Genomic DNA, 14,619 nt, shown 5'->3' with positions numbered 1-14,619 from the left:
CAAGTTGTGGGTCTTTCTGTCCAGGAGAGATGTGGTAGGTATTTTCCTGTGTGAAGGAAAGTTTGGGAAACCATGGGGGTCAGAACAGGGTACTGCATTGCCGAAAAGCAAGAGAGAATCAAAGAAGACCATGGAGTTAAAATACTGTATTCCAGGGAAAGGAGGCAACACAGTGTGGTATAGCAGAAGAAGCAGACAGATTCAGGTTTGAGTGGGCTTTTCTGACCTCAGACAAGTTCTTTCGTTTCCCCTAACAATAAGTGAAGTTAACACCATCTGTGTCAATCAAGATGGGTTTGTAGGTTAGTCAAATGTATATGAAGTGCCCAACACAGGTGTCATTGTTCCTTTTCTCCATGGGAGTGTGTTCTGAAGGAATATTTTCTTGCAGTTTTAACTGTCAGTTTCAAAAGGGATGCCATGTCTCCTGCTAGAACACACCCATTTCCTTGTGAATGAATGAGTGCCTAAAGAAGAGACACCTTTGATGTAATAAAGTCTGGACTGTTGGAACTCCCCTCCTAAGGTATTTTTGCTTTTTAGTTTCTGAGAGGAAATGCAAGCCTTGGTTCTTTTCCTTTCTCTTCCCCACTTTCTGACCTTGCTCAAAGAACTCACTCCTGTGAGCTATGAATTCTTGTCATCTTCATAGTCTACCCTGTTGCTTATCTGAAGATGTGGGCTTCCTTTTTGTTGGTTTTTTGTGTGTGTGTGTGTATTTTATTTTATTTTATTTTATTTTAAGATTTTATGTATTTGACAGCAAGAAAGGGAACACAAGCCAGGGGAGAGGGAGAGGGAGAAGAAGCAGGTTTCCTACTGAGCCATCCAGGCACTGCTTGTTCATTTTTTTTAAATGTAGATCCGAAGTGTAAACTAGAATGTCTTCTGCTCAGTCTCATAAGTCTGCAAGAAACATTGGTTTACCTTGGGTCAGAATCCACTTTTAAAAATGAACATTTTGCGGGCGCATGGGTGGCTCAGTTGGTCAACTGCTGTTGGCTCAGGTCATGATCCCAGAGTCTCAGGATCGAGTCCCATGTTGGGCTCCCAGTTCCACGGGGTATCTGCTTCTGCCTCTGACCTTCTCCCCTCTCATGCTCTCTCTCTTCTCTCTCAAATAAATAAATAAAAGTCTTTAAAAAACAGGGGCGCCTGGCTGGCTCAGTGGGTTACGGCCTCTGCCTTCAGCTCAGGCCATGATCCCAGGATCCTGGGATCAAGCCCCACATCAGGCTCTCTGCTCAGCGGGGAGCCTGCCGCCTCCTCTCTCTGCCGGCCTCTCTGCCTACTTCTCTGTCAAATAAAATCTTTTAAAGATGAATTAAAAAATAAAAAATAAAAATGAACACTTCGCAATTGATTGTGAAGGTTATGTGTAAAATTTTTGCCATCGATTGACAGATCAATGGATGATTTGAACTCTGATGCCAGATATACTTGGTTTCAAATCCTGGTTGTGGCCATGGTTTTGGCCAAATGACCTCAGCTCTCTAGGTTTCAGTTTCATCATTGGTAAAATGGGGCCAGTTGTAGCCTTGCAGTCAGGATGAAGTGAATTGCTGCTGCAGTGACCTGGCACACAATAGGTGTTCACTAAGGAATAGCTCCGATTACTGTTTGCAGCACAGTCTGTAGCTTGCTCCCTGCTAACAGTCCATCCTAGATGCAGATAAAGGAAGGAGAGCAAAAGGAGGGGGGTTAAGTTGATGCTTTGCTTATGGGCGGATAATGTCCAACACTTTTTTTCTTCCCATGCCTCCCGTGTTGTAACACCATGTATTTTTATCCTAATGGAGCCACCAGCCCCAAAGTCTCTTCCTCTTGACCATGAGCTCTATGCTGAGCCTTTCCTCCTCCTCATGGCTCTAACTCTCCCCTTTTCTGTCTGCCCTTCTTGGGAACTCTCAGAATGATGCCCCAAACTTCCAGGTTTTAACCCTGGTAAGCTGAAACCTGGTTTTCTCTTGAAGATACCACTTCAGAAAAACCCATAATCAGGGACTGTCCATTTTCCTTCAAAACTAGAAACCAGAAGATGGGTCTGCATTTCTCTTCTGCTGCTTTGATCCGCTGTTGTCTAGGATGGTGTTCCTGAAGCACATGCCATCTCCTTGGACTACTTTATACTGTTCTGGTTGCTACTGGACATTCTCCCAGATACTGGCAACTGGTACTTACTTCTCCACCAGCAACCTAGGTGACTCTTACATCTTATATATGTGAATTTCCTAAAATTTTGGTCCTTCTCCTGATTTGACTTATACAGCTGCTGAATGTAGTAGAAAGAGGCTTTGAGTCAAATCTGAATTTGAAACTACCCCTTGCTGAGTAATCTAGGGTGTTTCCTCATCTGTAAACATCAAGGCAGTGCATCCTTGCAAAGTTTAGGTGCTCTTTAAATGGACTGCTGTGAAGTGCCTGGTGGTAGGTGGAAGAGTGCTTAGTAAATGTTTGCTTTCTTCGCTCCTGTCCCAGCAGTGCTGTGCTTTGAGGTTAGCCTTCAGTGTGAACTGCTTCACCCTCAAGACCTCAGAACCAAATCCTTACTGACCACTGCCTTTAGTGCTCCAGCTCCATTGTCCCAACACTGCCCATAAGGCCTTTCTGCCCCTCTCTACACCTCTTAATTCTCCCTACCAGAATTCTGTTGGCTTCATGCCTCTCTCCACTACAATCCAGTGCTGTCACAATTCCCCGAATTAAATGAACCATTTTATTTCCCTCCTCTTGTTCCTTAAGTTGCAAAGTCCTAGCTTATATATCACAGTAAACTGAGGAGCCTTGGTATTGGTGCCCACTTCTGTGCTCCAGCTCTGGGAAACTCCCCATGTGTTTCTGCCTCATAAGTATTGCTCTACTGTGTCCCCTTTCCCAAATCCAAGCCCTAATGCATCCTTTTCACTCTTAAGTCCACTGCTAAGCAGCCTACTTCCTGAGAAATTCAAGTTCTTGTCACAGAACTTCATCCTCTTTTTCACTTCCAAATGGTTCTGTGTTGTTACCTGTTTCCTCTCTTTTCTGTCTTGTAGGTCTATTTTCTCCTGAAGGAGATAAAACACACAATAAAATCCCTGAATCTTAAATCCACAACATGATTATTTTTTTTCTTGATTGTGTATACCAAATTTTTCTTGATTATGTATACCAAAATCAAGGTGCAATATATTTACTCACTCTAGAAAGTTACCTTGTGTGTCTATAGCTCCTCAGAGACAACCGCTCTTCTGGCTTCTTTTACCGTAGAAGTTTTGCTTGTTCTTAAACTTCATATGAATGGATTCATTGTGTGTGTGTGTGTGTGATTTTATAAATTGTTTTTGTTTTTTTAGAGCACATGAATTGGGGTGGGGGAGAGGAGAGGAGGGAAGGGAAGAAGGAGAAAGAGAATCGTAAGCAGGCTCCACATCCAGCAGAGAGCCCAACACAGGGCTTGATCTCATGATCCTGAGATCATGACCTGAGCTGAAATGAAGAGTCAGATGCTTAAGAGTCAGGTGCTCCTGTTGTGTGTGTGTGGGTTTTTTTCTTTAAATTAATAAATCTTCACACCCAACATGGGGCTTGAACTCACAACCCTGAGATCGAATCACTGAGCTGACTGAGCCAGCCAGATGCCCCATCAATTGTTTCCTTTATTCAAGTATTCCTATTCATAATAGGAAACTTTAGGAAGTGCAAAGGAACAATTTAAAAAACTATAATATAAAAAAATTTTTAAATTAAAATTAAAAAAATTAAAAAATAAAAAAAATTAAAAAAACCTATAATACCACATTGTCCAGAGGTATCTATCATGAATATTCCAGTGTATGTCTTCCCAGACGTTACCTATTAAAAACTTTTTCTTGGGGACGCCTGGGTGGCTCAGTTGGTTGGACGACTGCCTCCGGCTCAGGGCGTGATCCTGGAGTCCCGGGATCGAGTCCCACATCGGGCTCCCAGCTCCATGGGGAGTCTGCTTTGCTCTCTGACCTTCTCCTCGCTCATGCTCTCTCTCACTGTCTCTCTCTCTCAAATAAATAAATAAAATCTTTAAAAAAAAAAAAAACTTTTTCTTCTACAAAAATGGGATGGAAAAAAAAACGGGATGGCATTGTAAATACTGTATTATCTCAATTTCACATCTTCTATATATTTTTAAATGACTATACAGCATTTCACTGAATGGATGTGCCATAAACTATAAACTAATAAAAATCCTCTTATGACATTTTAGGTTGTTCAACTTTGTTCACATCCATGTTTGTTTGCTCAGGGGAAAAAAGAAATCGAAGTGAAATTACTGAGTCACAAAAGGATGGAATTTTGCTTTTTTAAATGATTGATTTCCAAATTGTAGGGCAGAAAAGTTGTATTTCTGCCAGCACTGTGTGCTCAGTCTCCCATTTGTGTCATCATTGCCAGAACCTTTACTAACAACTATCCCCTTTTCAGTCACTTGAGTCTCCTTTCATGTTCCATTTAAAAATGTTTGGCATCTCCTCCCTTGCAAAACCTTAAACTTACCCACAAGTTACCATCCTACCTCCTTTCCTGCCAAGATGGCTTGCACAACCAGCTTCCACTTCTTTCTTAACCTCCTTTTGATTGAACTTCATCCCCACTAACCATCTCTTATGGTCAGCTATAACCTCCTAATTGATCTTTTTTTTTTTTTAAGATTTTATTTATTTATTCGACAGAGATCACAAGTAGGCAGAGAGGCAGGCAGAGAGAGAGGAAGGGAAGCAGGCCCCCTGCTGAGCAGAGAGCCCGATGCAGGACTCTATCCCAGGACCCTGAGATCATGACCTGAGCCGAAGGCAGCGGCCCAACCCACTGAGCCACCCAGGCGCCCCCCTAATTGATCTCTTACAAGATCTCTGTAAATGTAAAAGTTCCCCAGTTGGTACCTGATACAGACTCAAGTGTCCCCTTGTTTCTGGCCCACAGATTGGGGGTCAGATTATGTGAACTATGTAAGGGAATCACACTTTATCTTGAGGGCCATTGAGGAGCTTTAAGCAAGGGAGATGCATCAGATTTGGGTGTTAGAAAGCTGATTCTGTCACTGGGGAGACTGAATGGGAGGGAGCCAGGACTAAGAGGTGATATGATAGAGTCCTGAATCAGGAATGATTTGGGAATGATGGGGGTGTTAATGATGGAAATGAGAACTGTTTAGGAAGCACAATGACCAGGGAGGACCTGGAGGCTGATAAGATATGGAGGATGATGGAGTGAGAAATTGAGGGTGATGTCCAGGATCTGACAACTGCATTTAGGAACAGACAGTCACTGGTGACTTTCACAGGTGCTATTTCAGGGGAGTACAGTATCGGAAGGTAGAAATAACGAATGGGAGATGAAGTGTAGGCAGCTCTTGGGAAATTTGTCAGTGGAAGGTATTGGAGGAAATAGAACAGGCCAGAGAGGCGCTGTGAATGAGAAAAGGTCATTTGTTTTAAGGTGGGAGAGACTTCATTAAGTGTAAATGTTAAAAGCAATGAGATTTTAGAGGAAAAGGTTGAAGATCCACAGAGAGAGGAAAACAGAAAGATGCCCCTGGGGTGGTGGAAGGGTTGGCCTTGGAGGAAGGATGGGAACAGAAGTCAAGGTATTTGTAGATTTGAAGGCAAAAAGTTGAGAGTGTGTGCATGTGATGTCCTCTGTTCTGTCAGGTTGTGGGGATTGATGAGGTCAAATGTCTAAGAAGACTGAAGAAGATTTGAAATAGACATTTTAGAGAGCAGGCCCGAGTATAGGAAGACAGGTGGCTTTCTGGAAAAACAGAGCCCAGGTGAGACTCAGACCAGAATACATAGTAGGGAAAGACACAAAAAGCCAGGCCTTGTCACCAGTCTATTTCCTTCCTGTTGCCAATTTTCTTTCTGAAAATGGGTCACATGCGGCCATTCAGTTTTCAACACCTCCTTTGTCCCAGGTCAAAGTCCAGCTCCTCAACCTGGAGCTGGAGACTTCAACTCTGGGCCCTTGCAGAACTTCATAGCTTTGTTTTTCTGTTCTTCCTCATGGCCACACTAACTAACCATTATGGATCTCTTGGTTGTTCCCTAAATATACCGTGCATTTCCTGCCTAAAGATAAACTAACACAACTGGCACTCAGGAGAAATGGTTTATTTTTTTTTAAAGATATCATTTATTTATTTGACAGAGATCACAAGTAGGCAGAGGTAGGCAGAGACGGTGGAGGGGGGTGGAAAGCAGGCTCCCCACTGAGCAGAGAGCCCGAAGTGGGGCTCAATCCCAGGATCCTGAGATCATGACCCAAGCCGAAGGCAGAGGCTTAACCCACTGAGCCACCCAGACGCCCCAAGAGAAATGGTTTAAAAGACACGCTGTCAATTCCTCAAACTCTTCTGGTGGCCAGCAGGCAGTGCCTAGACTCGGGCTTACTATAACACAGGTACTAGCAAGGAGAGTAGACATAAATCATAATTAGCATGGTATACCAATTTAGGAACACAGTAATTGTATACATCTGGATCTTTTCAGATAGCTCTTACCTTTCGGTGCCTCTATTAGAGATCTTTAGTTGCAAGTAACAAACAGGAAACCCACTGTAGCTAATTTAAGGGAAAAAACTGATGTGTTGAAAGACCATGGGGTAGGTCCCAGAACTGAAAGTCAGATCACAGAAAGGGTGAGGTCCAGGTTTCAGAGGGGGTGGGTTGGTGGGAGGGTGTTGTCAGAGGTAGAAGATACCCTTGGGAAGTCAGGACTCCCACCTTTGGGAGGGAGGAACATAATTGGCAAGTAGATTGGGGTTTCTGTGCTTAGTTGCACCCCATATATGGCAGGGCCTTTTTTAAAAATTGCAGAAAAGTATAAAAAGAAAAAAAACCTGATTCCTACTACCCCAAATTATTAATATTTTGGCATATTTGCTTCAAGCTTTTTTTCTCCCCCCTGGATATACTTTGGTTAAAATCGCATCAAATCTTTATACATTTACTAAAATAAATCCCTTCATGCTCAGCAGATGTGGCTAATTTTTTTTTTTTTAAGATTTTATTTACTTGACAGAGATCACAAGTAGAGAGGCAGGCAGAGGGAGAAGGGGAAGCAGGCTCCCCGCCGAGCAGAGAGCCCGAAGCAGGGCTCCATCCCAGGACCCTGGGATCATGACCTAGGCTGAAGGCAGAGGCTTTAACCCACTGAGCCACCCAGGCACCCCTATGTGGCTAATTTCTGACAGAGCAACCTGCCATTGTGTTGCGCACTGACCGGCAGTGAGCCCTCTGTTTTTCGGAGGCCTTTCCTAGTGTGCTTGATCTGAGGTTGAAATAACAGCAGAGGCCAATGAGTTTGCCTCAGCTTGTCAGAACTGTGGAGGCCAGGGAGGGGATGGTTCGAGGAATCATCATTGTACAGAAAGATCATTGGATACGGGACAGATAACAGTTAATTTACTATGCTGGGATGATGGAAAGAATGAGAGGGCAGGGCCTGGGCAAACACCTGGGCCCTGGGGCTGGGGTCAACTTCCCACATGCTTTCCCTCCAGGAGCTTATTTGTTCACTTTTCAATCACCTGTGGAGAAAACCCTCACTGATGTCTACTGTGTCCATGCCCTTTTGCTAGGATCTGGGAACATGGTGACTGTGATGGCCCTTGGTCTAGTGAAGCAGAGACATGGGCAGCCAACTGGATTGATCATAACAGGTGAGACATGTGGGAGAAAGCTGTCTGTATGGTGGGCTGTGGAAACAGAGTAGAAATGTGGCCTGCTCTGGCTTGAGGGAGGGATCTGGGGAAGCTCACTTGAGGAGAGGCATTCAAACTGGACTTTGGGAAAGGAGCCTGATTACCAGGAAATGTTAAGGCATTTGAGGCTATATAGTGTGGTTCAATGGCAAAGGCTGCAGGGGTGGGTAGACCGACCTGGTCTTGAGCCCTTGATCCCAGCTCTGCTGTGTATTGGCTCTGGGATCTTTGCCAAGTCCTTTCCCATTCCTGGGCCTCCCTTTCCTCAGCAGGAAGTATGAGGAAGGTAGTAACAGTTTTACAGTAAAGAAAACAGAAGGACTCCGTGAAGGATAACTCAGCAGTATGGTAGGCATTCATGAAATGTGAATGGTCTTCCAAGCAGGGGGACCAGCATGCACAATATGGGTAAAAACAGCATGTTGGGGAAACCATGAGAACCTGGTCTGACTTGAAGGAGGGGAGACACAGGGGCTGACAAGAGTGAGACGAAATTGTGATAATAGTTCTTCTACTGCCTCCATTCCCTCCCACAGGGAAGCTGGAGAGGCAGGGGAAAGGAGGAAAATACAAGTATGGAACCCCATTTCTTTGACATCACCATCTTCCAATGAAATGACAAAGGGGGTTTATCTTCAGGGCTGCAATCAGTTTCCCCATTCATAAAAAAAGGAAAAGAGGAGACAACACTCCTTCTGTGGCTGTCATCCTCAAGAACCCCGTAAGGAACAGAGGACTTCCATTTTCTGTTGCATCCCAGGAGGCTGTAAGGTAGCAGTGGAGCATGGAGGAGGGGGGAGAAACGGACTGAAGACCTCTGTTAGGGTTTTTCAAAAGTGGGTTTTCTGACTTGGAAAATGCAGAAGTGGAAAGACTACCAGATTATCCTGATTCTCGCCATTTTCTATGTGGGCCTAGGGCTAGCCTGGGGCCTCTCTGAGCTGCAGCTCCTCCAGCGGGAAACCAAAGATGATGAAGAGCAAATGAAACACTATGGTTTATAAGGCACTCTGGGTCCTGGCCCCTGACCACCTCTTCAACTTCACCCTGTGCTCTTGCCCGAACTCTTTCTTGCCTCTGGGCCTCTGCATGTTCTGTTCCCTCCTCCTGGAATGCTTTTCTCTTGACTAGGTAGCTCCTTTTCATCATTCAGGCCTCACTGATCTCACTGGTCGCCTCTGGGAGACCACCCCATTTTCATGACCCTTGTGATAATCTGAGGTTATTCTTTGCTTATATATTGTCTGTCTCTCCTGGAGTGCCAGCTTCCTGGAGGCAGGAACTTTGTCTCATTCAGTGGAGTTCCCCCACTGCCTAGAACAGTGCATGGCTTTGGGCAGAAACACTCAGCCAGTTCTGTTGAATGACTTTATTTAGCACAAACAACATGCAAAGCAACCTACAAGGTGCTGAGGACTCAGTGGCGGTTAAACTGCCCTTATAGAGTATGTAGGTTTTCACACCTGTGCCCAGAGAAGAACTGTGAAAGTCTTTCCCATGAGCATACAGGCTGAGTTCAAATGGTGCTGAGGCACCACGGCCAAAGGGGTGAGAAAGTGTCTGTTCCTGGAGCTCCACCTGCCTCTCTCTGAGGACCTGTGGTGTGCAGCCCTTGGTGAGATGTTACCAATTCTACCAACCATTATTAAAGTAAAGACACACTTGACTGCCACTTCATTCATTCTTCAAGAAATGGCATAGTTGTAGTTACTGGCAGGCAGAGCTTCTGATAGAACAGCGCTCTAACCAGAATGAATTTCTACCCACCCCCAACCCCGCAACACTGCCGCACCTTTGAGTAACAGAACTACAGCTCAAAGATGATAGGATTTTTAAAAATATTTATTTTTTTAACTCATGACCCTGAGATCCAAAGTCGCATGCTCTACCAACTGAGCCATCCAAGGGTCCCAAGATGATAGGATTTAGAAAAAAAATTTTTTTAACTTGTTTTCTATTTGAGTATAGTTGGCATGCCATATTACATTAGTTTCAGGTGTACAGCTCAGTGATTTAACAAGTTTATCCATTATGCTATGTTCACTACAAGTGTAGCTGGTGTCACCAGACGACGCCATTACAATCATCATTGACTATATTCCCTATGCTGTGCCTTCTGTTTCCATGACTTACTCATTCTATAACTAGAAGCCTGTATCTCCCGCTCCCCTGCACCCATTTTGCTCATCCTCCCATGCACCTTCCCTATGGCAGCCATCAGTTTGTTCTCTGTATTTATAGGTCTGATTCTGCTTTTTGTTTAATATTTTTTTTTTTTAGATTTCACTTATGAGTGGAAACATTTGGTATTTGTCTTTCTCAGTCTGACTTATTTTACTTAGTATAATACCTTCTAGGATTCCCACAGTTGGCTGTACACTACGTTACATTCCCACCAATAGTTGCTTTTTCTCCACATTCTTGCCAATACTGTTGTTTCTTGTCATTTTGATTTTGGCCATTCTGATAGGTGTAAGGTGCTACCTCATTGTAGATTTACTCTGCCTTTCCTTGATGATTAGTGATGTTGAGTTGAGCATCTTTTCATGTGTTTATGTCTATCTCTATGTCATCTTTGGAAAAATGTGTTCAGGTCCTTTGCCCATTTTTTAATCAGATTGGGTTTTTTGGTGATGAGTTGTATAAGTTCTTTATATATTTTGAAAATTAACCCCTTATCAGATATATCATTTGCAGGTATCCTTTCCCATTCCGTAGGTTGTCTTTTTGTTTTGTTGAGGGTTTCTTCTGCAGTGTTAAAGCTTTTTATTTTTATGTAGTCTCAATAGTTTATTTTTGCTTTTGTTTCCTTGCTTCAGGAGACACATCTAGAAAAGTGTTGCTACAGCTGATGTCCGACAAATTACTGTCTGTACTCTCTTCTAGGATTTTTATGGTCTTAGGTCTCATATTTAGGCCTTGAATCCATTTCAAGTTTATTTTTGTACATAGTGTTAGTGATCTAGTTCCATTCTTTTACATGTAGCTGTACAGTTTTCCCAACACCAATTTATTAAAGAGTGTCTTTTTCCTATTGTGTATTCTTGCCTTCTTTGCATAGATTAACTGACCACTGACCGTATAATTGTCGGTTTATGTCTGGGATCTTTTCTCTGTTTCATGGATCTATGTGTCTATTTTTGTGCCAGTGCTATACTGTTTTCATTACTGCAGCTTCGTAGTATGTCTTGAAATCTGGTATTGGGATACCTCCAGCTTTTTTGTTCTTTTTTTTTTTTTTTTAAAGATTTTATTTATTTAATCACAAGCAGACAGAGAGGCAGGCATAGAGAGGGAGAGGAGGAAGCAGGCTCCCTGCAGAGCAGAGAGCCCGATGTGGGACTCGATCCCAGGACCCTGAGATCATGACCTGAGCCGAAGGCAGTGGCTTAACCCACTGAGCCACCCAGGCGCCCCAGCTTTTTTGTTCTTAATCAAGTTTTCTGTAGGTCTTCTGTAGTTTCCATACAAATTTTAGTATTTTTTGTTCTAGTTCATTGAAAAATGCTGTTGGTATTTTGATACGGATTGCACTGAATCTGTAGCTTGCTTTGGGTTATATGGAAACTTTAACAATATTAATTCTTCCAAACAAGTAGCATGGAGCATCTTTCCATTTGTTAGTGTCATCTTCAGTTTTTTTCATTAGTGTTTTATAGTTTTCAGAGTTTCTTTCACCTCCTTGGTTAATTATTCCTAGGTATTTTATTCTTTTTGGTACAACTGTAAATAGGATTTTTTTTTTTAAGATTTTATTTATTTATTTGACAGAGAGAGATCACAAGACAGAGAGGCAGGCAGAGAGAGAGAGGGAAGCAGGCTCCCCGCCGAGCAGAGAGCCTGATGCGGGACTCGATCCCAGGACCCTGAGATCATGACCTGAGCTGAAGGCAGTGGCTTAACCCACTGAGCCACCCAGGCGCCCCAGGATTTTTTTTTTTAATTTCTCTCTCAGCCACTTCATTATTAGTGTATGGAAACACTACCAATTTCTGGGCATTAATTTTATGTCCTGCCACTTGATTCTTATATTACTTTTAATGGTTTTTGGTGGAGTCATTAGGATTTTCTATGTATAGTATAAAAATGATAGGATTTTAATGATTCATAATATCAGCCTTTACCCAATTTCCCAAAGGCTTTTAAAAAATTTTTTTACTTGAAATAAATATAAATTTATAGGAACTTGTAAAAATATTACAAAAATGTCTTATGTAACCCATTGAGTACATCTTTTTATGTATGTATGTATGTATGTATGTATTTTTATTTTTAAAGATTTTATTAGTTTATTTGACAGAAATCACAGGTAGGCAGAGAGGCAGGCATAGAAAGAGGGGGAAGCAGGCTCCCTGCTGAGCAGAAAGCCCGATGCTGGGCTCGATCCCAGGACCCCGAGATCATGACCTGAGCCGAAGGGAGATGCTTAACTGATTGAGCCACCCAGGCGCCCCACCAATAATATTTTGCATAAAACCAGAAAATTGACATTGATATAACCCAGTTTTCACCAGTTTTACATCCACCCATTTGTGTGTATTTGTAGTTGTCAGTTTCGTTACTTATATAAATTCATGTAACCACACTATAATCAAGATACAGAACCACTGCATTGCCACAAAGATCTTATCCCTGCTACCCCTTTATAGTCACACATACACACACCCTTGTTCCACCATCCCCAACCCCTAGCAACCACTAATCTATTCTCCATCTCTCCTAATATTGATTTTATATATATATATATATATATATATATCCTTTGTGATTGGCTTTTTTCACTCACCATAATTGCCTTGAGATCCATCCAAGTTGTTGCATGTATCAATAGTTCCTTTTCTTTTTTTTAAGTGAACTATACACCAGATGTGGGGTTTGAACTCATGACCTCAAGAGTTGCACGCTCACTGAGTGAGCATGCCAGCCAGGCACCCCTAGTTTGTTCCTTTTTATTGCTAAGTAGTATTCTGTGATCTGGATGAATCACAGTTCAACCATTTGCTCACTGAAGGATGTGTACATTGTTCTCTCTTTGGGGTGATTACGAGTAAAGGAGCTATAAACATTTATGTATGTGTTTTAGTATGGACATGTTTTCATTTTTTTGGGATAAATGCCCAGGAGTGCTGGGTCATGTAATAAGTATATGTTTAGTTTTAGAGGAAACTGCCAGGCTGTCGCCATGGTGAAGCTGAGCAAAGAGGCCAAGCAGAGGCTGCAGCAGCCCTTCAAGGGGGGCCAGTTTGCCAGCCCCTGGAACCTTATTCCTCTCATGATTTGCCTGGGATTTAAGAGGGGTGCAGATCCTGGAATGAATAGCCAACCCTTTTTAGTTTACTCAGGGGATAAAGAACTATTTGGTCATCTGGATTTGGAAGCAGTTAATAGACAGGAACAACATGGAAGGTGTGTGTGGTGGCTGGAATGAAAGATGGGTCATCCTTTAGATGCTCATCAGTTGAATGGTACAGGGCTCTTCACAGAAGCTTCAGTGGCAGAGTGGAACCTCTACTGACTTATTTATCATAGATTGTATCAAACACTTGCCAGACTATACTCCAGAGTGGCTGTACTATTTAGTATTCCCGTTGGCAATGTAGGAGAAATCAATGTAGGAGGATGCAATGCATCCTCACCAAAATTTGTTATTGACACTATTTGTTATTTTCATTGTTTTTACAGGTGTGTAATAATCTTATTGTGGTTGAATTTGCATTTCCCTAATAGCTTATGGTGGTCAACAAATGAAATATCCTCTGTTTAATGTGTTCATGTCTTTTGCCCATATTCTCATTGGACTATCTTTTCTTGAGTTTTGAGAGTTCTTTATCTGACATGAGTCATTTCTCATATATGTGACTTGCAAATTAAGCATTTAATTTCTGGTGAAGTCTAGTTTATTACTTTTCTCCTTTATGGATTGCTTTCAGTGTCATGTCTAAGATCTCTTCACTTCACTGTAGGTCCTAAAGATTTTCACTTGTTTTCTTCTAAATGTTTTCCACTTTTATGTTTTACCTTTACTATTTTTTTAAAGACTTTATTTATTTATTAGAGAGAGAGCGTGCACAAGCAAGGGGAGTAGCAGGGAGAGGGAGAAGCAGGCTCCCCGCTGAGTCACTTGATCCCAGGACTCTGAGATCATGACCCGAGCTGAAGGCAGATGCTTAACTGAATGAGCCACCCAGGTGCCCCTATGTTTTACCTTTAAATCTTTGATCTGCTTTGAGTTCATTTTTGTATTGTGACTTGTTTCTATTTAATTTTTCTAGTGGATGTTCAGCTACTCCAGTATTATTTATTGAAAAGCCTATCTTTCATTGAATGCTCAAAAATTAGCTGGCCTTACTTGTGCGGGTCTCTTTCTGGAATCTTTTTTCTGTTCCGTTGATCTACTTGTTTGTCCCTCTGCCATGTCGTCTTAATGCAGATCTACAGTAACTCTTAAAATCAGGTATGGGTGATTCTTCTCACTTTCTTCTTGTTTTTCAAAGTTATCTTAGCTGCTTGTTTCTTTGCCGTTTCATATGAATTTTGAAGAATGTCATCACACACACACAAACCTGCCAGAATTTTGATAGGAATCACATTAAATCCATAGATCAATATGGGAAGAAATCACATCTTAACCTATTGCTGAGTCTTCTAATTCTAGAACATGACATGTTTCTCCATTTATATAGGTCTTTGATTTCTTTTATCCAGTGTTTATTTTTAACACACAAATCTCATTTTGTTAGATTTAGGTTTCACCTTTTGAGTGACTGTAGTTTTAAATTTTATTTTCAAAATCTCCATGGGATTTTGGTAATTTATAGGTCATCAAATTTATAAACAGGGACAATTTTCTTTTCAGTATCTTATGTTTAATTTTATTTCCTTTTTTTTTGCCTTATCTTATTGTGC

This window comes from Neovison vison, chromosome 1 (genome assembly GCF_020171115.1).
Source record: "Neovison vison isolate M4711 chromosome 1, ASM_NN_V1, whole genome shotgun sequence".
NCBI lineage: Eukaryota > Metazoa > Chordata > Mammalia > Carnivora > Mustelidae > Neogale > Neogale vison.
The sequence above is the reverse complement of the archived record's forward strand: the minus strand, read 5'-3'. Positions refer to the sequence as shown.